Source organism: Mustela nivalis (assembly GCF_964662115.1).
Source record: "Mustela nivalis genome assembly, chromosome: 8".
Classification (NCBI taxonomy): domain Eukaryota; kingdom Metazoa; phylum Chordata; class Mammalia; order Carnivora; family Mustelidae; genus Mustela; species Mustela nivalis.
The window spans coordinates 28,372,614-28,398,209 of record NC_139027.1 but is presented as its reverse complement, the minus strand read 5'-3'; positions in this window follow the sequence as shown (position 1 = coordinate 28,398,209).

Below are 25,596 nucleotides of genomic sequence, written 5' to 3'. Positions count from 1 at the left end.
GTGAAGGCAGAGAATGTATAAAAGAAGCAGGAGAAGGAGATTCTGTGGTGGTGGCCCTCATTTTCTCCCCTGTGGTTAGCTCTGGCCCCAGACATTCACATCACGCTCGGCCAAGCACAATTGTGCCACTGACGGGACACATCAGAATTCCGTGACAATACTGAATGTGTAGGTTTCTGGAGGTCTCAAGTCCCATTTGAAGTGGCTTATCAGAAATTCTTTCCAACAACCTATAGTCTTTCTGAGAGGACTTCTAGTAAATGCAAGCTTCTCCATTTAATTACATTTCCAGTGATGTTTTAATGCTTCTTATTGATCCGTGCCCTGGTCAGCTGCCTGACTGGCCTGCCCCTTAATCTTGCTCTGGTAGGCCTCAATGGAAATTTCTTTGGGGTCTTTTACATACACATTTATGACCTTTTAGCTGTACTGAAAGCTACAGAAATCAATCAGACAAATTCTAACAAAGGCCAATAGTTGAAGCCCCATTTCAGCAAATGAAACATTAAAAAATCTTGCCTGAGGAAAGTGTGGAGGAAACTTGGCCTTTTCTTTGCCCCCGGTTGCTTTTTCTTGGATTCACTTTTGACAAGGGAAAGGAGTACAGAAATTTGTACAGTTTAAAAAGCAACCAGCGTGTACACAGGAGCAGGACACCCAGGATCATCTACCACAAGAATATTTCTCACATTAGGGTGAGCGCCACCTAGAGGGCATTTAAAGCTCCTTAAACCATTTAAGTGAATGTGTCATCTTTGATGAATAGTACCTATTGTATGCTGGGAAAAGTAGTAATGCTTGGGAAAATTGAAATTGGTGAACATTAGAAAGAAGAAAAGAAAGGATATTGGAAAGAAATGTTAATTATGTGGGACTTGGTGTTCAGATGGAAAATGCCTTATTATCCTATGGCTTGTCGTCCATCACTGCCATCCAACCCTCTTTACCACTGGAAAATTCAACTTGTATGGTCTCGATGTCAGAAATAAAGGGTACATGTACCCTTAGTAACTTGAGATGTGAAGAAACTGGGCTGTTTATCTTTTAAAAGGAGATTTGTGTACTTAGTTTTTTCTCAATGTTTTACCTAAAAGCACAACTACAATTTTAAGAAACAGAGAAGACCCTTTTCTTTAATATAATGAATCAAGTTGACGGATGATTGGGTCTCCCACCCATGAGAGCCCTGAAGGTATTAACTCTTCTGTTCATTGAGGCACATACCCATCCAGTCCTTTTCTTAATCCTCATTTCCACTCACTGTGGTGCGCTGGGAGGCAGGTGTCAAGATGATTATGACACAGACGTTATTCTGTTATCAGTGAGAGAGCTCATGCTTGGAGAGAGCCAGGAGAGAACTTTCCCTGAGAGATAAGAAAAAATTAGGGTTGCATGTGGGGAGAAGGTGGTGGTGGTGGTGGTGGGACCACAAGACAAAGAGACTTTTTGAGGGAGGAAATAGGAATCTTGGTGGATGAACTACAGTTAGTCAAACTAAATTTGCTGTCTCTCTGCATGTGTTTGGTGTATGTATGTAACTATAAAAATAATAACTAATGAGGGAAATGTGGGAAAAAATATTTTTTAAAAAGACTAAATGAAAGCATTATTCTCCAACTTGGCAGGTCCATGATATCCTCTAAACACAGTTACTTCAGTGATCACAGCCACTGGGCAGAGTTGGTGAAAGACCCATTTGTCCTCTCTGGTAGTCTGACCTCTTCATTTGATAGGGTTAGAAACTGGGTCAGGGGCTGGGGATCATAAAGAGGCATGTCTACTGACTCATTATGAATTAATAGCTCAACAGGGACCAAATCCTTTGTGTCCTCACTCCTAATCTGAAGTCCTCTCTGCTGTGCCACACACACTGCTTCGAATTCACTTTCAGTCAGAGAATCACACCGTGATGCGTATTCTGGAGACTTGATACGGGATGACTGTAGTTCCCATGATTGTCCCACATTTTCTGGGTTCTTTGTGAAGAACTGATATCAGAAAGGAACCGTATGTACCTAACTCGAAGGTGACTTCTGAGTGTGGTTAATCTCCTGTGTACAATGAGTTTTTTTAAAAGATTCATTTTATTGGAAGCTAAGGCAATGCAGAGCAGTGAGTCTATTTAAATGCAATACTGCTTTTTAAGGAATCAGGTCCAGCCAATTTCTGATTCCCGGAGGCTAAATTCTATTAGGCATTAAAACTCAAATTTCAGGCACCTTGCACTGATGAACACAAGGAACATCTGTAGCAAGTTTCTAGCATTATAACCACTGAATACTGATTACTCTCAGAAGACCTAGGTCTACAATGTTAATGGGCTAAAATGAGGAAGGATTTGTTTCTAAAAATACTGAAGTACCTTCTACTTTTCAACTGGATGGAGAGAGGATGGTGGGTGAAATTTTTGATAAATATAACCTGTAAGTTTTCTGTTTGATTTTTCCAACTCCAAAGCATATATAGGACTTACCAATAGACATGCTAATAGTAGGTACCATTAATTTGGTTTCTGCCACTTTCTAGACATTTTATGTACATTATTCCAATCTTTATAGTAACCCTGAAAGTCAGTAGTATTATCTTCATTTTAAAGGAGAGAACATTAAGGCTCATAGTTATTAGGTACGTTGATGCAAGTAAGACAGTTAGAAGGTAGGTCAGGCTAATCAAATGAGGCCAGAGTGACTCTATGCCTTTTACTCAATTCCAGGGATTGTCTGATTTGTTTTTACATTTCCACCTCCTAGCCAGACCTTAGTTTAGAAAATATACAGTCAGTTTTTGAATTGTCTCTAGTTAAACGGTGAGGACTTTGGTGTTCAAAGAGTTTATATATCCAAAAAAGTCAGATAAGAAATAGTCCAAAAGTGTAATATGCTTAGCCTTGAACAGGAAGCTGCTTGCTTTCTGCCCTGTATTTATATTACTTGCATTCTGGAGACAACCTGAGGCCCACGAATTTCCATTCCAGGTAGATGAAGTAAGAGACCCACAGGGAAATCTTTGTTTGTTTCTTTTTCTTTCTTCTTCTTTTTCTTTTTTTAAAGATTTTATTCATTTATTTGACAGAGAGAGAAGGCACACAAACAGGGGGAGTAGGAGAGGCAGAAGCAAGTTTCCTGATAAGCAGGGACTTGGGACCATGAACTGAGCCGAAGGTGCCCCCAGGAATCTTAATGACTGAGCCACCCAGGTGCCTCAGGAATCTCCTTTCTGACTGAGATGGAGTAGACTAGCCATCAGTATGGTGTCTTACTTGGTCTCAGAAGTTTTCTGTGTTTACTCTCTCTCTTTGTTTGCCTCATCTGATGCTTCCCTACTCAGACTTTATCCTTTCCCTTTCCTTTGCCGTGGTGGCCCGGATCAAGAGCTCGTGCTGGACTGAAGGTGGCCACATGCTCTGACCTGCTTTGTGAATTGACTTGTATTTGCCAAGAAATGATCGTTCTTGGCCCGTTTCCTCCAACTTGTTAGATTTGTGGCTTCAGCCATTTCTAGTTTGTTCTTCTCATCAGTTCCCCATGGCCTGATGTCAGGGGGGATCAGAAAGAAGGGTTGATGAACAGAGCGTTTGGAGTAGGAGTCAGAGGGCTGGAATCTGTCCTTGAGTGGTAGGAGGCCAGGAATTGATAGGATGCAACCGGAGACTTCAAGAGGATGTGTGGGGTTGACTTAGGGGACAGACTGTATTCCCATTAGAGACTGAGGAATAGGATGAAAAGTGGGTATGAGGACATTTTTTTTTTTTTGGTTAAATAGTCAAGTTTAGCTAAGCTCAGTAAAAGAGAATAATGCTTGGATATCTCACAGTATCCAAAGATGAATGCAGCGGCCCTCTGAAGTAGAAACGTGAATGCTACCACCATTTTCCATATCTCTCTTATGTGCTTCTTTTTGCCTCGATACCTAATTTTTCTCCCTCTACAGGGAATATAGACACCAAGATGATCTTAGTCTCATATGTTACAGATACAGTGACAAAGAAAGAGACTACTCTTTTTGTTTACTCTTGTATTTTTCCTCTCGTCTCTCACTTTCTTCATTTTTTCCCCTTTCTCTCCTTTCAAGGTCCATAATTTTCAGGAGTAAATAATCAAACCAGATTGTGTCAGGTGTTTAACCCCTGGACCAATGAACTGTGGCAAATGGCACAGACATTATAGAAATATGGCAGGTTTTGTTGCTGTCATGTGGATGGGTTGGGGAGAGGCAGTTTTTGGTGCAGGGATGACAGTTTATGATCACTATCCTCAAAATCCAGAATCTGACAGGAACGGGTAAGTGGTACAATAAGAGTGTTAATTAAAATGGTGATTATGTTTAATAATGAAAACAGCCAAGTTTTATTGGGCCCAACCGATACTGTGCTGTGTATGTGTGAGTGTGTGTGTGATATAAAATCTCATTTAATCATTATAAATGATTCTAAGAAGTAGTTAGTGGGGCATGTGGATGGCTCAGTTGGTTAAGAATCTGCCTTTGACTCAGATTATGATCTCAGGGTTCTGGGATCAAGTCCCACGTCCGGCAGTGGGGAGTTTGACCCCCCCTCTCTCCGCACTTAAAAAAAAAAAAGAAGTAGTTAGTATTATTCTCACTTTATAGATCGGAAATCAAGCTCAGTACAGCCCACACTATTAACTACTGTACAGTCCTGTCTGATCTGATGATTGGCAGCCATTATAGAAGAATAACTTGTGAGATATTTAATAAGGTTTACTAAATGATAGTGCAAATTAACTCTTTGTAATCCTTTTTTGTGATCAGCAAACCAGATAGGGGGTAGCTGCAAGAATGCAACATGCGCTGCAAGATACATTAATAGTGCTTCATTATCATGCAGTGTCTTTTGAGTAATTTTAAATTGTCAATTGTCTATTTTTTATCCCAACCGGATAAAGTAATACACAGTTACACAAAGTGACCTAATAAAGTCTAACATAAGCCCAGTGCCAAAGTGAAGAATACAATTTCAGTTTCTGATTGCCCAGGTTTTCTGATGCCCTTACTGCTTTTCAGTTGAGTAACTGTAGAGAGTTTTTATTTCTAGAGAGAAAAAAATTGATTCTATGGTTCTGAATAATAACTGATACCTTCTACATTGATCTTACAATGCTGGAGAGGAATTGATAATATATAAAGTTTCAGAAAACTAGGAAGAAAGAACTTCATAACCTTGGACATAGCAGCAGTAACTCAATAAATATTTTTTGTTTCAATTTTATTTAATGCAGTGTTAACACAAAGCAAGAAAAGGATAAACTGGGGGTAGTTTTTGCTTTGACTCTAAATTGATTACATTCTCACTGACCACATACTACCATATTGAAAGAAAGTGTGGTGACTTGGACCCCAGACACCTAGTTTTGGCCCTGCCTCTTTATTTACTATGTGTGGCATATTTATTGAGCCTCAATTTCTTCATTTATAAAATAAAAATGTTAATGACAGTTACTTTCACTATTTCAAAGGTTTGTCCTGCATGTCAAATGAAATAGTTTATATGAAAGCATCCTATGGACATTAAAAATATTATACTCTTTTTTTAACCCCTATGAGTAATACTTATTTCAGAAATTCAGAAACTTCAGAGAATTATAAAGTGAACATTCCTGTTTCTATAACAAAGTTTAAGATGTAAAAGACATCTGATAATGTGAATTCTCCTATGCCATCCTGGGAAATTTCTGGAAGAGTAGAATCGTGTACTGAGTTGTTTCATATATTCTTAAAAGTTTTCCAGTAATTGAGTATCAAAAATGATTTTCGTTTTGTATTCACACTTATGTTAACCAAGTTCATCTTTTTTGAAGAATTGATTTGATTTTGAAGCAAAAGCACGTCAGTTTCAATACTATATGTATATTAAAATTAAATAACTTCACTATTTTGTCAACTCAGTATTATTAACATTTAATTGAACAAGTACTGTATAAATTGATAAACAGTTGTGAATTTATCAATAGCAGTAAAGTGTTCTTCACTTTATATAATGGTGTCAATAACAGTTTAAATCTCTATTTTGACTCAAATATGGAGAATGTTTAAAATCATTTTTATTTATTTGTATCACATTTAATTATTTTATGTATTTATTTTAATTATTAATAAATTATTTTATTATGATTTTTATTATGAAATTTATTTTATTTTTATATTTTTATTATATATAACATTTATATTTTTATATTTTTATTATGAAATTTTCAGCATGAATATTTATACTTGTCTAGGTAGGTCACAGATAAGCTTCTCTTTTCCTTCAGGTGTCACAGATAACTTTGTCACAGTGTGATAGCTGTGAGAGGATAGAAATCACACTATCCTGTGTGTGTGTGTGTGTGTGTATGTGTGTGTGTGTGTGTGTGTTTGGTTATTGGATACTTGGGAAATGTATGTTTTATTTCAAGAAAACCTTAAATAGAATTTTAAAAAGATGGGCAGTGAAGTGTTAGCTCTGCAGGTTTGTTTGCTCAAACATTGCACATTCCAAAGAAAGTAATGGCCCTTAATCCTTTCCTGGGAGATAATTTCTAGGTCCTTGTAATAGTCTGCTTGATAAGAGTGTCTTTATATACCTGAGGCCTTTGGCCACACCAGATAGTTCATGCTAAGAAGTGATTTATGGTAGATGCCCGTTTTTGTTCACCTGGAACCCTGGTCCACGCTGCATCTATTTGACTTTCAGGAAGACTGGAGATTGAGTAGGTAAGGTGCTCTGCCACAAAGATATTCTGCGCCAACTGACTAGCCCCTAATAAAAACTCTGGATACCAGGGTTCAGGTCATCTTCTTGGTTGACAATACTTTGCACGTATTGTGATACATTGTTGCTGAAAGAATTAAGCGTTGTCCATTTGGTTTAACTAGGAGTGGTTAACTGGAAGCTCACACCTGATCTTTCCTGATGGCTTTGTTTTTTGTTGATTTTAATTTTTTTTTTAAAGATTTTATTTATTTATTTGACAGATAGAGATCACAAGCAGGCAGAGAGGCAGGCAGAGAGAGAGGGGAAAGAAGGCCCCTAGCTGAGCAGAGAGCCTGGTGTGGGGCTCAATCCGAGGACCCCGGGATCATGACCTGAGCCAAAGCAGAGGCTTTAACCCACTGAGCCACCCAGGTGCCCCTAATTAGTATTTTTTTTACCATAACAAGGCATCATCATGAGTATAAGAGCTTCTCTGAGTTCTGTGACTTGTTCTAGTGAATCAGTAAACCTTAAGGTGGTCTTGGGGAACCCCTGATACAGTTTCGTGTCAGAACCGAGATTGGCTAGATTGACCCTGACTCACTAAAACATGTCGAAAACATAGTTTGGGAAAAGGAAGAGTGAGAGGGTAGGGGTTGACAGACTTTTGATTCTTACATGGCTTCCTGGTCACCCACGGTATGAAATAGCAGGTGTGCTGGGATATGTATAACTTCCCAGTCAAATTAAGGAATAATAAATCCAATTCCTGAGAAGGTGGTTCACTGATATCTATGGTGATAAAAAATAACAAGAAACAAGTTAACTATACAATCTCTTGGTTATCATTATCTGTAACAGCTAAAATGAAAGTAAAGGAGAGTGTTAGAATAGATCCTGATGCTGGACAAAGCTTGGGTTTTGGCCAGTTCAAGGTAGAGCTCTAGCCTCAGGGCCACCACCAAAGAGAGAAATCACGCTGAGACATTAGAAACTTCATGACATCTCTTCACCAAGGAGATTCTTCAGGTAGGGGAGGACAAAACCAAGAAACTACTAAGAGCAGGAGGTTTGACATGAAGGAGTTGTTTTATCTTCTGGATTGGTATCATCAGCTTCCTAAAGATCTTTTACTAAAATGAATGTGAGAGTGGGCAATTTAGGGCCAGTATCCTGGTTTCAAATGGAGAGTAGAAGAACATGTTGTCTTGGTCGATACAGGATGCACAGCTCATATTGAACAATTATGATGGCTGCATGTAATCCAGACGCATAGAAGGTTATTTCAGAGAGGATAGCTAGCCTGGGGGATTGAATAATGTAATGTTCATTTGCTCTGAGAAGGGGGAATATCTTTCTCTTCCTGTAAATGCTAAATGAACTCCCTAGATGAAACGTCTGCTATGCTTTGTATATAAGCCATGCTGGACTGACACTATGATGATTAAGGTATTCATTCACTTAATATGCCTTTTTTTTTTTAAAGATTTTATTTATTTATTTGACAGAGAGAGATCACAAGTAGGCAGAGAGGCAGGCAGAGAGAGAGAGAAGGAAGCAGGCTCCCTGCTGAGCAGAGAGCCCGATGCGGGGCTCGATCCCAGGACCCTGAGATCATGACCTGAGCCGAAGGCAGCGGCTTAACCCACTGAGCCACCCAGGCGCCCAATATGCCTTTTTTAAACCAGGTCATGGTAGGTGCTGTGATTGAGGAAGCTCCTTTTGCATGGGCACCCCTTGTATACTTAGTGCCATAAAATCAAGCAGTGGTTTGGGAGGCCTTATCAGATTTGTCTCAACTTCCCCATATGGGTCTTACAAATGCCAAGAAAATGAGAATGATTCACAAACAAATGGGGAAAAGACAACAAGGAGATTCAAGGGACTCACCTCAGTAGGGTAGAAATTATTAGAAGGGTATTAATAAATAGGATGAATGAAGTAGACATTGATGAGGTTGAAACAAGTCTCAATGCAGCACCATGGGAGATTGGGTGGAGTGTTGGGGGCCTTTGCTGGTCCTCAGCATTAAAAGGCCCCAAACACTTATGTGGTATTTACCCTAGTTTAGAAGAATTTAAAGTGTTAGGAGGCAAAGATGACAATGAAAAAACTGACTTCTAATTGCTGAGGGTGTTGGTCTGGCAACTTAATCAGGATGAGGACTAATAAAAGAGCGAGGGTCCTTTAGTTCATCCCCTGGGAGGGACTGAAGGCCATATGCACAATACGTAAGGAAAATGGCCACGGACTGGAGAAGAAACTTTTCTAGGATTCCTTCATATGGTAGTCAAGTGCACTATGACTCTAAAACCTGTTGGTGAAATCCTAACAAGGGCTGTAATTAGACTGGGATGATATGGAGATACATGGTTGATGGGATGTAGGTAAAACTGTGGATGAAATTGGGATATTTTAATTGGCTTTATATCAAGTGATTATGTCTCTTTTACCTGAATGCATTATTGGTATGGATGTTCTATATGATTGTGGAACACTTCTCTTTTTAGTATTATTAAGCAAAAGTCATATAATTTTGTCTAGTTATATTCCTCTGCTTTTTTTTTTTTTTTAAGATTTTATTTATTTATTTGACAGAGAGAGAAATAACAAGTAGGCAGTGGCAAGCAGAGGGAGGGGGAAGCAGCCTCCCCGCTGAGAAGAGAGCCCGATGCAGGGCTCGATCCCAGGACTCTGGGATCATGACCTGAGCCGAAGGCAGAGGCTTAACCCAGTGAGCCACCCAGGAGCCCCATTCCTCCACTTCTTTGTGTGTGTTTGTGGAAGTGGAAGTAGGTGGGAAATATCCTGGTACAACCATACAGTTCTCATATCACCTCAGGTTTTTTTTCTTTCTTTTTCCCTACCTAATATAATGATCCTGGGACCAGGATTGAAAGTAAACGTGCCAGATGCAGGCATGATTCCTATGCGAGAAACTGTAATGCTACCTTTAAACCTTTATGCCCAAATTTCTAGGGGCCTGATGGCATGAATTATTGCTATATCCTATCTGGCAAAATTAGGGTTGACAGTAAATGCAGCTATATTGCTCAGTGGTTGAGACAGTCTGGACCTAGATGTACTATCATGTATTTCTATACCTATGTATTCCTACCCTGTACGGATGGGAATGAATTGAGGGGAAGACTGGATTGTTGCTTGAATCTGGACCAGCACAGTGGCTGAACCTAACGTCCATGCCAAAGGTGGAAAAGTTTTGGTAAAAATTAGTGACAAATGGAAAGAAAGAGAAAAAGGAGCTGAAAGTAAATGAATGAATGTACATGTTATGAACCAAGGGAAGTCCAGTATGACACTGGTCCTTTGGGAGAGGCTCAAAGTAGGAAAACAAGACTTTCTCTCAGCACAGTTATACTGGGAACCTGAAAGGATGGAATCATGTATTTGCTGAGATCACTCTTGCGTTTTCAAACTACTTTTTGACAAGCCCAAACGGATGCCTGAAAACCGGAGTGGTATAGCTCTGGGAGATAGTTTGGTCATACAGTATGATGATGCACTGGATCCACTGTTAGTTCCTCAGTGGAAGTCTAGTAATATGCTCGTGGCCACTGACTGACATTTCAGGTTTCATCAACTACAAAGGATAACATTTGGGAGGGAATTTCCAGGAACTACTCCCTACCAGGCCATCAAACCCTGTGGTATACAACTCTTGGCAGACTGATTACTGTGTACCTATAAACTTTGATGATAAAATGCTTAGAAAGTTTGCTGGTTATGATGGAAAAAAATATAGCAGTGGTATTGCCCAACCTGCCACAAATACATATTGCTCTTGTTTTTGTGGATGGAAAGCTATTAAATAGAATAGAAAGAGATCATGGGTTTCTGATGGGATTATAGCGGCAGGCATTATATGGAGGTCCTCATTTCCCTGGGGAACAGTCACACCCTGAGATGGAAGAAGGCTTTATGATATAGTCAAAGTAAACTCAATCTAGCTGTGACTACTACTCATCTAACGCTAGTATGGGTGGCCCAACATTTTGGGGCACAGACCTATACCCTGATTGCACCCACCCGATTAGTACACAGTGGTAACAACATGCATGGTGGATATCACACTGGCCCACAAGACAGAAAAGGGTTTTAGGGGAGACAGATGCCTATCTGGGTATCATGGGACAAGCTAAATTCACCTTTGATGAGGCGCACCATTAAGAGGAAGACTTGTTAATTAGGATAAACAAATTAGGGGAAATTCTATATGAGGAGGAAAGCAAGGAATGGGAGTCAGCCTGGAAAGATGATAAAGTTTAATGAAGTGGGATAAGCAGACTCAAAAATAATGCTGGGTAATTTCCACTGTGTTGGTAAAAGGCTTATGCTTCAACCTGATAGGGCCTCTTCTCTGTTTTAATGTAGTCAGAGGACGAAATAATGATGGGCAGTGGCCCCCATCTTAGCTGTTGAGGCTCAAGGAGCACACTGTGGCAATCTTAATCAAATCTATGGCAGTTCTCTGATGGCATTCTGTCCTGGCCCCAAGAAGACATCAGAAAAAGACATATCCTGTAGTACGTTTAGCAGGGTAGTACTAGAACTATTCTGAGTATTATCCACATCTTCAGAGTGAGGTCAGCTGTTCTGTATAACCACACACAATATAAAGCAGTTTCAATATGATTGTGAAGTGAAATAGGGTACTAGCTTTGTTTTCAGTGGACTTAGAGCCCAGAAATAACCCAGCTGTGAGTCTAACTATTCTTATCTATAATAGTATCTGGTATATGGGCAAGGGCCAGAGATAACCTCTGTAATTCTTCCTAATTTGTTCTGTAATGAAATAGAATTGTACCATGACCGTACTGTGATAAGGCGTAATGCTGGGATTATTGGTGAAATTCATTGACCTTATGTAAATAAATCACTTGTATGGTAATACTGATACTGATGATCAACTCTATTAGGAGGTTTAATTAAAGCTGCCTCAGGATATAATACCCATGGAATATGACCGGCCTGGGCAAGAACTAGATTTCTTTAACTGTCAGCTAATTTCTATACTAAATAGTTTAGTACAAGTTTATCATAAGGTACCAACATTGGTAGATAAAGGGGGGAGTCTACCAGTCAAATTATCACAAAAATATAAAAATGTATGTAATAGCTTTATAGCCTGGATGAGTTGTTTCTTTAAATCTATCCCTTTAAGTCTAATCCATACTGGTCCCCCAAATTTTAGGCATATTCATATTGATACTATTGATGTATCAGTTATATAAATGCTACACTAAATGTAGCTGTTCAGAACAGCAGGAACATTTTGCTCTAAGAGAGCCTAGGACCAGGCTGGTGGTCTGTGCAGTAAACGGGCTACACATTCCAAAAAAAAAAAAAAAGACTGACTGTTGACCATCTTCTGGAAGATAACCTCTAAGCCCTGGAATAGCCATTCTGATAAGAGTATGCTTGTGCATGAACAGACATGTCTGCAAAGAAGACATCCAGATGGCCAACAGACACATGAAAAAATGCTCCACATCACTCGGCATCAGGGAAGTACAAATCAAAACCACAATGAGATACCACCTCACACCAGTCAGAATGGCTAAAATTAAAAAGTCAGGAAATGACAGATGCTGGTGAGGGTGTGGAGAAAGGGAACCCTCCTACACTGTTGGTGGGAATGCAAGCTGGTGCAGCCACTCTGGAAAAGAGCATGGTGGTTCTTCAAAAAGTTGAAAATAGAGCTTCCCTATGACCTAGCAATAGCACTACTGGGTATTCACTCTAAAGATACAAATGTAGTGATCTGAAGGGGCACATGCACCCAAATGTTTATAGCAGCAATGTCCACAATAGACAAACTATGGAAAGAACCTAGATGTCCATCAACAGATGAATGTATAAAGAAGATGTGGTATGTATGGACAATGGAATATTATGCAGCCATCAAAGGAAATGAAATCTTGCCATTTGTGACAACGTGGATGGAACTAGAGGGTATAATGCTTAGTGATATAAGTCAATCAGAGAAAGACAATTGTCATATTATCTCCCTGATATGGGGACGTGGAGATGCAACATGGGGAGCTTGGGGGGTAGGAAGGGAATAAATGAAACCAGATGGGATCGGGAGGGAGACAAACCATAAGAGACTCCAAATCTCACAAAATAAACTGAGGGTTGCTGGGGGGACTGGGGAGAGGGGGGTGGGGTTATGGACATTGGGGAGGGTATGTGCTATGATGAGTGCTGTGAAGTGTGTAAACCTGGCGATTCACAGATCTGTACCCCTGGGGCTAATAATACATTATATGTTAATTTAAAAAAATGAAATTATATTAAAAAAAAAAAAGAATGTCCTTGTGTACCCAGGGCTTTGGGCCTTGACAGATAGGTAAGTGCCTCCCTCTTATAAGGACCCTTACCATTACATTGGGTCACTTGAATAACTTAAGAATAATCTCTCCATTTTAAGAGTCTTAACTTCATCATGTCTGCAAAGTCCCTCTTGCCATGGAAGGTAACACATTCACCGGTTTTGGAATTTAAGGCAGGGACATCTTTGGGAAGGCATTATTCAATCTACCCTATGTAACAAAGCAGGCAGGCTTAAGAAACTCCCAAGCAAGTCTTTTGGAAAAGGGACCAACTCTCTGTAAGTCTTGGGAGGTAACAGGATGTAGGGTGCCTGTAGGGTAGAACACGTGTTTTATCCAAAAGGGACGGAACTGCTTCTCAGTTCTGACGGTTCTTGCTGTGTAGGAGGTTTGGCTGCAGGAGAAGACAGGCCGTCCAGCGTGTGTATAAAAGAGCTCAGTGTTAAAATGCGAATGACCTATTCATTTTAAAGTTTAAAAATACACTGCAGAGGTCACGCAAAGCAAAGACAAATCCTGTCTTCTCTGCTGTTCACACTTTCACAATCATAATGAAACTGAACAAAGCGGTGGTTGTCCCACTCTAGGCTAGGGCTTTTTTTTTTTTTTTTTTGCCTGTGAGAAAAAAACTAACATATTATAATAATGAAAATGTAATTTAGAAGATGCTTCTGCATTTATTCCTTATGGTTGCTATGTGAGATTGGTTGCACTGTCCCTATCTGCAAGGGAAGAGTCTAAGGAATTTAGAGGGTGAAGGGGGAGCCCAAGGACCCCAAGGGAGGGCTGAGAGGCAGAACCAGGATTTGAACTCCTGTCTTTTCCTTTCAAATTCCATCCCTTTTTCACTTAACTTTTTTCACTCTCCGTTACCTAGAACTACGTGTTGTTAACAATTTAACTAAACAAGGAGGCCATTAGACGGAGGCGGCTCTAGCTCTGTGGCCGTCTAGGAAGCAAACCAAAATCTAAGTTATAAAATGGAAACCTAAGGTCCACCAATCACAAATAAGCTTTAAAGCTACAGCCAATCAGGAATCTCCTTGCCTTGCTCCCGCCTTTTCTGAGTAGAAGTCTCTCCCAGGGCGCCTATCCGCCAAGCATACCCCAGTACTTCCGGTTGGGTGTCTCCCCAATTTTTCAATCGATTTCGGCTTCCATAAACTCTTAAAACATGTTCAGTATGTCTCAGTTAGCTTTTAACAGTCTCATGGTGCACTACGCCGGTGAGCGTCTCCTAGGGTTATTCGTGCAGGTGATGCGCCAAGTGCTCTCTCCCGGACTCTGCTTGTCGTGCACGTCAGCCGCGCACGGCTGTGTGGCGTCCTCCCGGCTTCGGCTTTGCTCCCAGAGCGGCCGGAGCTCTGACCCAGAGCACGCAGATGGGGCGAGACGAAGCTCGTCCGAACCTGAGCTGCCCGTCCATGTGCCGCAAGAAAACACATTTCCCTTCGGTTCTGGCAGGATAGGTAGACGTGCTAAAAGCAGCCCCCGTCCTCCGTCCTCCAAGAGAAGCTCAGAAAGAATCCACAGCTCCATTATTCAGGAAGGACCCAGAAGGAGGGAATGGGAGAGAGCGGTTCAGAGAGCGGCTTTGCACAGGCGCTCTTCGAGGCCGGCTCATTTCAAAGTCTGACTTCCCATTCCTTTAACCGGAGCAGAGCCCTTTTGCTCAACATTTCGACCTCCTTCCTTTCCCCTCCTGCAGCTGGGTATTGTGTACCTCACACACTTAGAGTTGTTAGCCATTAGCTGGCTTTTACTATTGATTCTTTTTTCTTTGTTCCTTTTTTTTTTTTTTTTGTTTCCCCTTGAAAGCTTCATTCAGTACTCTGGCCTGAAAAAAGCTCGGCATGAATAAAAACAACATAATTCTCCCCCTTTCTGTCTCTGTGAGGAGCCAATCTCAGAACAAGTTGTGTCCATTTTCTGTAGCTAGGGCGACTTAAAACGTGTGGTTGTGCTTAGGGTTCTGAAGCAGGATGTGCAGAACATTGGAAGAGGGCCATTAGTCAGTGAACCAGCTTCCCCGGGCAGATAGGCAGGGGAGGATCTTGAAGGCTGAATTTTTGTCTTTGTTTTTTCCTGTTTGCTGCCAACTGCAGGTTACAAATTGGATACAAATTCCTTAACCTTTGGCCAGCAGCACTCAATTTCATGCTTTCTAATTTATATGTAAACAGAATTGCAAATTTGAATTAATTATGTTTCCCTCAAGTTTTTCCATCCTATTTTGGGGGGGATTGTTTTGTGATTTGTTTCATTCCAATTAACTCTTGACTTCCTGGAACATTCTTTTGTGTTACCCGGGAAATTCCAACCTATAATAAGCACTCACAATCACAGATTGTTGCCTGAAGCTAAAAACAAAACCTTGAACCCCTTCAGAAATGTTTCCAATTGAAAAAAGTAGTAATTAGTAGCGCAACCTTATTTTCTCTAAATTAAAAAAAAGTAAGAGAATTAAGTGTAGGCCTATATGGCTGTGAATACAAGTGATATCTAGAAACTTCTGTGAATAGAGTCAGTCTTTACATTTTTCCCACCCCAAGGAGAAGACAATTATTGCTCATTGATGTGGACTTATCCCATAGTTTATATTTGTTTTACATATTCTATTCTCAAGGAAAAAGCCTCCCAAAATCAGCCAGGGAACTTCTCTGGAATCTTTGTTGCTATATTAGTTTCTTGGGGTTGCCATAACAAATTGTCACAAACTAGATAGCTTAAATCAAATAAATTTATCCTGGGGCGCCTGGGTGGCTCAGTGGGTTAAGCCGCTGCCTTCGGTTCAGGTCATGATCTCAGGGTCCTGGGATCAAGCCCCACATCGGGCTTTCTGCTCGGCAGGTAGCCTGCTTCCCTTCCTCTCTCTCTGCCCGCCTCTCTGCCTACTTGTGATCTCTCACTGTCAAATAAATAAATAAAATATTAAAAAAAAAAAAGTAAGAGAATTAAGTGTAGGCCTATATGGCTGTGAATAAAAGTGATATCTAGAAACTTCTGTGAATAGAGTCAGTTTTACATTTTTCCCACCCCAAGGAGAAGACAACTATTGCTCATTGATGTGGACTTATCCCATAGTTTATATTTGTTTTACATATTCTATTCTCAAGGAAAAAGCCTTCCAAAATCAGCCAGGGAACTTCTCTGGAATCTTTGTTGCTATATTAGTTTCTTGGGGTTGCCATAACAAATTGTCACAAACTAGATAGCTTAAATCAAATAAATTTATCCTGGGGCGCCTGGGTGGCTCAGTGGGTTAAAGCCTCTGCTTTCGGGTCAGGTCATGATCCCAGGGTCCTGGAATCGAGCCCCACGTCAGGCTCTCTGCTCAGCAGGGAGCCTGCTTCCTCCTCTCTCTCTCTGCCTCTCTGCCTACTTGTGATCTCTGTCTGTCAAGTAAATAAAATCTTAAAAAAAAAAAAAGTTATCCTCTCACAGTTCTGGAGGCTAGAAGTCTGAAATCAAGATGTTGGCAGCACCAGGCTCCCTCCAAAGGTTCCAGGCAAGGATATTTTCCCCCCATTTTGTAGCTTCTGGCGGTTACTGGCAGTCTTAGGCATTCATTGGTTTGTAGACACGTCACTCAAACATCTGCCTCGGTTTTCATATGGCATTCTCCTCTGAGTCTCTCTGTGTGTTTTCTTCTCTTACACAGACCCCAGCCATGGGATTTTAGAGCCTACCCTAATCCGGAGTCCTATCATCTTAACCAATTACATCTACAAAGACCCTGTTTTCAAAGAAGGTCACATTCTGGGGTTCTGGGTGAGTATGAATTTTGGGGCACGCTATTAAACACAATAATTGCTGTTCATGGATTTAAACTAACTATATATAATGCCAAGTGCAAGAATTTCAAGCACGTGTCTAGAAATTTTGTTTATTCAGTCATGTAATTTTGACATTTTGAGGATGGAGACCTCTATTTTTGGGGAGGCAGAGGGGGATGTCATAGGGTTCGGTAGATAGAATCCAGATCTTTTGTTTATTCATATGTGGACAGTCTTTTCCATATATCCTAAACAAACAGATAAGATAGTAGAGCAGTCAAGCCAGAAAGAACTAAATCCAGAATGCAGAGGGGATCATTTTTGAATCCTCTCTGGTAAGGACAACACAAGATGCACCCCGTAAAGCCCTAGAGAGGGTTCAGGTTATGACCTATATTATTATTATCTGAAAATCATTCCTACTTAAGCTTTAGCTTATAATTGAGTTTTTAGAATTGACATTTAGCATATGACTTGCACTTTCAAGATCCAGTGGAAAGCCTATCTAGTTGAAGTGGGATAATAACTTCTTGTCATCAGGATAGTAGGCCTGTCTGGGAGCTACTGAAATATTTTAGTGATATGCTAATACAGAAATGTACTAATTTAAAAATTCTGACCTTAAGTAACCTGTTGGTGCTAATGCCTGGTCCTTTGAATTTGACCCAATTCAGCAACAACCAGTATATTCTGGAAAAGGAGAAAAGAACAAAGGATAAGCATAAGTCACTGAGCTACTTTCTTTCCAGATTTCTCAACTTAATTTCCGGTGTTTAATTAGTCTCTCACCCTCTCTTCTAAACAGCAAGACATCTGGTTAATAGTGTAAGCCGATGGTAATGAGGGAAGTTTATACAAGGAACAAAGTTCCTGAAGGTGTTGCTAGGTGTACAGGTGGGAGGAAGTTCAGAATCAGGGGATCTGGAGGATTGGGCTTGAGTAGAAAAGGGAAGAGTCAGAGAAGCGCCTTCCCAGAAAATAGCAAATGGATCTAGGCACACTGGACATCGGGAAGCTTGAAGCACAGAAATCCGATGAATCCCCAAACGTGCATACTGAGATAATTACAGTTAAACCATATCTTGAAGGCATTTGTTGACTGTTCAGCCTGCAGTCTGCCCTAATAACTACTATTTCCCCACATCTGCTAAATTCATGCAGCTATCCATGGATTATCCACAGGGAAGCAGGATAAATGAGAAAGATAAATAATTTTAACAGCAGTTTGCTTTATTGTAATGAGGAGGCATCATTAGTAAGAACTTGTTGACTCCTGGATTATCAATTGCTTAAGTGGATTTTGATTATTCTAGAGTTTTTAAACGAATTAAAAATTCTTTTCTATTTAAGAGTTGATAGGATATGGATTTTGAAAATAAAGAGCATTTTTATTTTTTCTGCACACTGATCACTTTGAAGCTTACCGTGGTTTCTGAATTGTATTTATTTGTCATTCCTATAGCTACATTACCCAATACAGTAAATTTAGTAGATTAGCTAGGAAACTGAAACCTAAATTAATCACTATATTTTCAATCATCATAATGTCTGCAGTTTCAACCATCATAATATTTGTACTATGTGAAAAGATATCAGATGACTGCTAAGATTATTTGCTTTGAAGAGATTCATTAAATTTGCAGTTCTTTTGCTTACATCAATGTTAAATTAATTTATTTCAAAATCTCAGAAATAGACATATTTGTGAAGATATTTTTGTTTCCAGACATTTATGACAGATACCCATTCCACAAAAGCAAAAATACTTCAGACAAAAAATTAATTCAAGCTGTAATATAATATTTCAGTCTAATTTTCATTTATTCATTCACTCACTTAATCGATAGTTTTTTTTTTTTGTGAGAAAGTACTATATGTCACTGACTATTCTAGACACTGATGACATAGGGACAAAAGCAGCCCTACCCTAATAGTAGAGTTCATATTCCAGTGCATATAGTTGAGGAGACAGACAATAAGCAATAGTAACAAATACGTAACATCTCAGGGCTGTCAAAATGGGTAAGTGCCATGAAAAATGGGGAGCAAGTTGGAGGACACTGAGTGAAATGGGATGGTGGCTTTCTGCAGAGAGTAGAGGGAGGACAGGCAGAGCTAGACTTCTCATGAAGCAAATGAAGCTTAAGCTTCAGGAACTTTCACTGGTATGGGTCTCTTTGAGTGATGGGAGCTGCTCAGCCTGTAGAGTGTAAGTATGGAGAGGGAAGCTGGGGTTGCCATCAGGAAGCATATCTATGTATGTATTTCGGTTAAAATGCTGAAGATATCACCTAAGAAAGTGAACAGTTAACTCCAACGTAATCGCCAGAGCTCTAATAATATGCTATAATTTCTGCTCTCATTCTAAAAGAAAAGGAAAAAAGTAACCTAATTCTGTATTTGAGGTTTTATTTCTTTCTAAAAGAATATTCTCTGTCGGGGTGCCTGGGTGGCCCAGTGGGTTGAGCTTCCTGCTCTTGGTTTCAGCTCAGGTCATGACCCCAGCGTCCTGGGATGGAGCCTTGCATTGGGCTCCACGCTCCGTGTGCAGTGTGTTTGAGATCCTTTCCCCTCCCTTCCTATCTGCTCCTCTCGCTACTCCTGTGTGTGCTCTTACTCTCTTCACCCCTCCAATAAATAAATAAAATCTTTCAAAGAGAAAAAGAAAAAGAACACTCCTTTTCATAATTGTATTAGTTTCAGATCCCAACCAACTTTTATCCACTCAGCTTTGGGAATCTCAGGGCAAGGGGCAGACAGGGACACCAAGGAGGCTGTTGGCTGGAGCTCACAAGAGGGTGATAGGCATGAGGCCTTGCAGAGGTTGTGGGAAGGGGCAACGGACCTTTAAGAACTTTGGGTTTTATTCTTACTAGGTTGGGAAGCCAACGAAAATTTTGAACAGAGGAATGACTTGATCTGATTTACATTTTAATCAGGTCCTTTAAAAAGAATCACTCCTACTACTCTTTGGAGTTTGAGTGAAGAGGCAAATGTAGAAGCAAGGAGATACGATGGAAGGGCACAGGCAGCAGTGGTTGGGGTTTTGTGGGTAGCAGTAGAGGTGGTGAAAAATGCGAGCCTTTGGGATATATTTGTAAAGCAGAGCTGAGAATACTTACACGTGGATTTGATGTAGTTAATAAGAAAAAGAGAAGAGTCAAGGAACATGCCAGGGGTTTTGGTTTGAATAATGAATAGATGCTGTTCACAGAGTTGGGAACTTGAATCAGAGTACAGCTTTGGAGATGCTAAGTTCAAGGTAGACATCCAAGTGGAGATGGGAAGTAGACAGTGGAGTATATGAGTCTGTCACCGTTACCATGTCATTTAATCCTCGTTCAACCCTGCTATGGAGTATCATTATTCTTGTCTAAAGGTTAAAAAAAAAAAAGTGGCTTATATGTTACCTAATGTCTAACAATATGTGGCGATTCTAAGATTTTTTAAAAAAGATTTTATTTATTTATTTGACAGAGATCACAAATAGGCAGAGAGGCAGGCAGAGGGAGAGGGGGAAGCAGGCTCCCTGCTGAGCAGAAAGCCCAATGCGTGGCTTGATCCCAGGACCCTGGGATCCTGACCTGAGCTAAAAGCAGAGGCTTTAACCCACTGAGCCACCCAGGCGCCCCACAATTCTAAGATTTGAATTCAGATCTTCTTAATATGTGAATCTCTTGTTCTTCCCATTGTATTATTTTTCATCTTTTCATTTTCCTGTTTTTCCTTCCTTTCTATTTCCCTCTCTCCCTCCCTTTCTTCCATCCTTCCTTCCTTCCTCTTTCTTTCGTAAATTATATACTTACTGAACAGCTCTTTAATGCTAGGTATTGGGATTCCAAACACAGGTAGCATATGGTTCCAGGCTTCAGCTTGCCTTATGATCCTAATAACTTCTTGGATATATTTAAGCATGGAGCAAATAGAACCCAGTAACACTGATAACCTGATATTTTCTTGAGTCTTAGTAACCATGAGTTATAAAACATAGAATTCATAATAACTTTTTTGGAAAGATGGAAATACTAAAATTAATAAATACCAAGTTTAAGACACTTGCTGACTTTAGATAGGACATATAAAAAACATATTTTAGAGTAGAGAAAATATTATGCATAGTTAACATTTATTGGGCCCTTATATTCTAAGCCTTATTTTATTTAATCATCATAATAAGCCCTTGAGATAGGTAATATTATCATTCCCATTTTATAGATGAGGAAACTAGACATCAAGAGGTTAAGTGGTAAGTGGCAAAGCTGGAAAGCAAACCCAAGGTATCTGACTGAAGGGGGGCATTTAATCATTTTGCCAAACTGATTTTAAGAATCAAGAGCTTCAAAAAAAAAAAAAAAAAAAAAAAAAAGAATAAAAAGAATCAAGAGACTCAGACTCCAGATTCAGTTTCCAGATTCGGCTTCATCTGTAAAGTTGGACTTGAAGATCTCTGGACATCTCATATACTCTGTTAAGATTCTCACAATAGTTATTACATTTTATCATGAGATACACTTCTCATCTCAAAAATGACTTAGACAAGAAATACATATAACTATCATTTATTCGGTACCTACTATGTGCTGGGTTGTTAAGTGCTTTATGTGGCTTATGTGCTTTAGACACAGGGTCAGATTTATTATGGTTGTTATAGATGAAGAGACAAATTAATTTGCTGAAGGTCAAACAAAAATTCCATGGATTTTTATATCATTTTAGTTTTTCTCCAGTAAAGTAGGGATAGCCTTAAATGCAAATACTCCAAAAAATGTCAACTCTCAGAAAAAAAAAAACAAGACATTTTTGAAAGTGTTGAGTCTGGTTAGCAGAAGAATGTGCTAAAATGCTGAAGCTGTTTGCCGTAACTTCAGCCTAGTGAGAAAATCTCAAATAACTTAATGTCCCTGTTTGGCAAACTTTTTGTAGATAAGAACCTGCCAACATTCATCCATTATTAGAATCTAAGATTTCCTGAGGAACTCCTGCTGTCATTAATGTCATATTATGTAAATTATCTTGGAGACATCAAAATGTTTAGGAAAACAGACCCAGTGTGAGCCTTACTGGATGGAAATCTACATAACAACTTTAATTATCTAAATGACTACTTATGAGCATGAGCTGTCCTGATATTTTTGTATATCAGTATCCTAATTTCAAACATAAACAAAAGAAGAAAGGATAGTATAATGACCCTCATTACCCAATACCTAGTTTCAACAGTTACCAACATATTGCCAATTTTGGTTCATCTATAACTCCATGTAGCTTACTCCTTGCTGTTTTCCTCCATAGCTTTATTGAAGCATAATTTATGTTCTGTAAATTAATTCATGGTAAGTATATGGTTCAGTCATTATCAGTAAATGTGTAGAGCTGTTCAACCATAACCCACAATCTTGTTTTAGAGCCCTTCCTGTTGCCTCAAAAAATCCCTCATCTCCATTTCTAGTTAGTCTCCCTCCTACAACCCGCCCCGAGAAACCATGAATCTGTTTTCTATATCTGTATATTTGACTTTCCTGGACATTTAGTATAAACAGAATTGTACAATATTTTTTCTTTTGCAAATGATAATCTTTTGCATCATTTTTTCATTAAGCACAATACTGTTAAGATTCATTCATATTTTAATATGTACCAGTAGTTTGTTTTTAATTGTTCAATAATATTGCATTATATGGATATACCACTTGTTGTCTATCAGCTCAGCACTTGATGAACACTGGGACTATTTTCAGTTTTTGGCTGTAATGTGTAATGCTGCTATCGACATCGGTGTACAGGTCTTTGCATGAGCATAAGTTATCTCTTTTTGGTAGTTCTGTAGGCATGGAATTGTCATGTTGTAAAATAAATTACTATTCAGCTTTTCAAGTAACTACCAAACTCTTCCCAAAATGGGCATATCATTTTACATTCACACCAGCAGTTAATTATTATAATGGATTTACATTTCCTTATAAATTTTGAATCAGCTTGTCTGAATTTATAAAGTTTTCTGCATCTATTTTGATTGGAATAGCATTAAAAGAATCTGCTGGTCATTTTGGTGAGTGTTGACACTTCAACCATGTAGAATCTTCCTACTCATGAACAAGTATGATTCTTCACTTATTTGGGTTTCCTTTGATTTTTTTCACCAGGGTTTATGATTTTCACCATATAGATCAAATATATGCCTTTTAGATTTATGCCCAAGTATTACATTTTTCAGGGGAAATGCTGTATATGGTATTGTTTTTTGTTTTTGTTTTTTTTAAAGATTATTTATTTATTTGGCAGAGAGAGATCACAAGTAGGCAGAGAGGCAGGCAGAGTGAGGGAGAGGAGGAAGCAGGCTCCCCGCTGAGCAGAGAGCCCGATGCAGGACTCGATCCCAGGACCCTGAGATCATGACCTGAGCCGAAGGCAGCGGCCTAACCCACTGAGCCACCCAGTTGCCTGGTATTGTTTTTAAATATTAAGGTTTTGGTTGTTTTTGGTAACACAGAAACAGGATTAAGTTTGTGTTCTGACCTTGTATCCTATAGCCTTGCTAAATTAACTCATTGGTACTTGGATTCCCCTGCCCCCTACCTTTTTTGGTACAATTGGTATTTTCTATGTAGAGTTTCATGTCATTCCTGAATATGAGCAGTTTTGTTTCTTCCTTTGTAATTTTGTATGTTTTTAAATTTATTTTCCTGTTTTATTACTTGGGCTAAGGGTTCCAGTATGATAGTGAGTAGGAGTGAATAGAGTGGTCATCTTTGCTTTATACCTGATCTTAGGGCAAAGTGTTCAGTCCTTCGTTATTAGGTATGATGTTGTTTTTAGCTATTTTCTTTGTTTTTGTTGTTCGTTTTTATAGATGTCTACTTACTAGATTGAGTGAGTTCTCTTCTGTCTCTTTGTCGTGGAGAGCATGTCTCATGGATGGATATTGGATTCTGTCAAATGCTTTCTGTTTCAATTGATGTGATCATATAGTTTTCTTCTTCTTTTTTTTTTTTTAAGATTTTTATTTATATATTTGACAGACAGAGATCACAAGTAGGCAGAGAGGCAGGCAGAGATAGAGGAGGAAGCAGGCTCCCCGCTAAGCACAGAGCCCGATGTGGGGCTCAATCCCAGTACCCTGGGGTCATGACCTGAGTCGAAGGCAGAGGCTTTAACCCACTGAGCCACCCAGGCACCCCTATAGTTTTCTTCTTTAGACTGTTTATCTGGTTGATCATGATGCTTTATTTTCACATTTTAATTTTTTTTAAAGATTTTATTTATTTATTTGACAGACAGAGATCACAAGTGGGCAGAGAGGCAGACAGAGACAGAGAGAGGGGGAAGCAGGCTCCCCGCTTAGCAGAGAGCCCAATGAGGGGCTTGATCCCAGGACCCTGGGATCATGACCTGAGCTAAAGGCAGAGGCTTTAACCCACTGAGCCAACCAGGCACCCCTATTTTCACATTTTACACTAGCCCCTGCATTTCTGAGATATCCTCTATTTTGTTGGGGGTACTTATTTGCTCTTTGATGTTGCTTGATTCTATTTACTCTTATTTTTTGAGGATTTTTGGTCATCTTGACATTGGTGGCTGCCAACTTTTTTTCTCTTGCTGTTGGATTTTTTATGTTTTTTCATTTGTAGCATGATTTTGGATTATATCCTAAACATTGAAGTATTATGTTATGAGACTCTGATCTTGCTTAATTCCCACTGAGAATATTGCAATTTCTGCTTTAGCATGTAGTGAATCCAGTTTGGTTCAAGATGCAAGTTCTGAAGAGGTTTGAGTGGATTGTGGTTTCAGTATCAGTTCTATTTTCAAAGCTTCTGCAGTGTTTTTTTGGATTTATTCTGTGTGTGCACTACCTATTACTAGTGGCCAGTGTGTGATTTGGGCAGTGGGTCTGTCATGTAGTTCAGTTCTCAGTCTTTGCTACACTAATTAGGATCACTTATGCCCAATTTGGGATTAAGTATAGAATTCATGAACAACTTCATTGGTTGCTTTCTGTAGCTCTGACTTCTCTGTGATCTTTCCAGTCCTTACTGGCTTCCTGAGGCTTCTTTTGTTCAGTCTTTTGGCCAGTTATCTGGTTCTTTAGATACCCTGCTCTTCTGCATGTTTCCTGGGACTGCAGCTCCATCTTAGGCTAAGCAAGAGGAGGACAGAGATAGCAGAGTCTGGCTTCTCATGCTCACCCTTAAGAAAGATGGTCCCATCATTTTGGGACTATATCTCCTCCAACTAGAGAAGAAGGTTACTCTCTCTCAGAGTTTTAGATGCTTGTGAACTCCTGCTGCCTTGACTGGGGTTGCGATGGGATTGCCTCAAGGCAGGTGGAGCAGAATCAGGACCCACGCAGGATCAGTGTGTGCCTCATTGTGTTAGTGAGTGACCTATGGTTCCTGCTGTTGCTGTATTATGTGGGGCAAGGGTGTGAAGTGCACACAGGTAAGTACGTTATGCCGTGATCCACTGCTATGATTCCCTCTCATGTGGTTTTGATTTGCATTTGCCTAATGACCAGCAATGTTGGGCCTCTTTTTATGTGTTCACTGGCTATTTGTATATTTTTCTTGGAGGAATCTTGATTCAAATCTTTCCTCCATTTTTTAAAATTGGGTGGCCATTTTGTTATTGAATTATTTGGTTCCTTTATTTATTCTGTATACAAGTCCCTTATAGATATTTGATTTGTAAATGTATTCTTTCATTTTGTAGGCTTTAAAAAAAATGTCTTCACTTTCTTAAGGGTAACGTTTTTTTGAATCAGGACTTTTTTTGATTT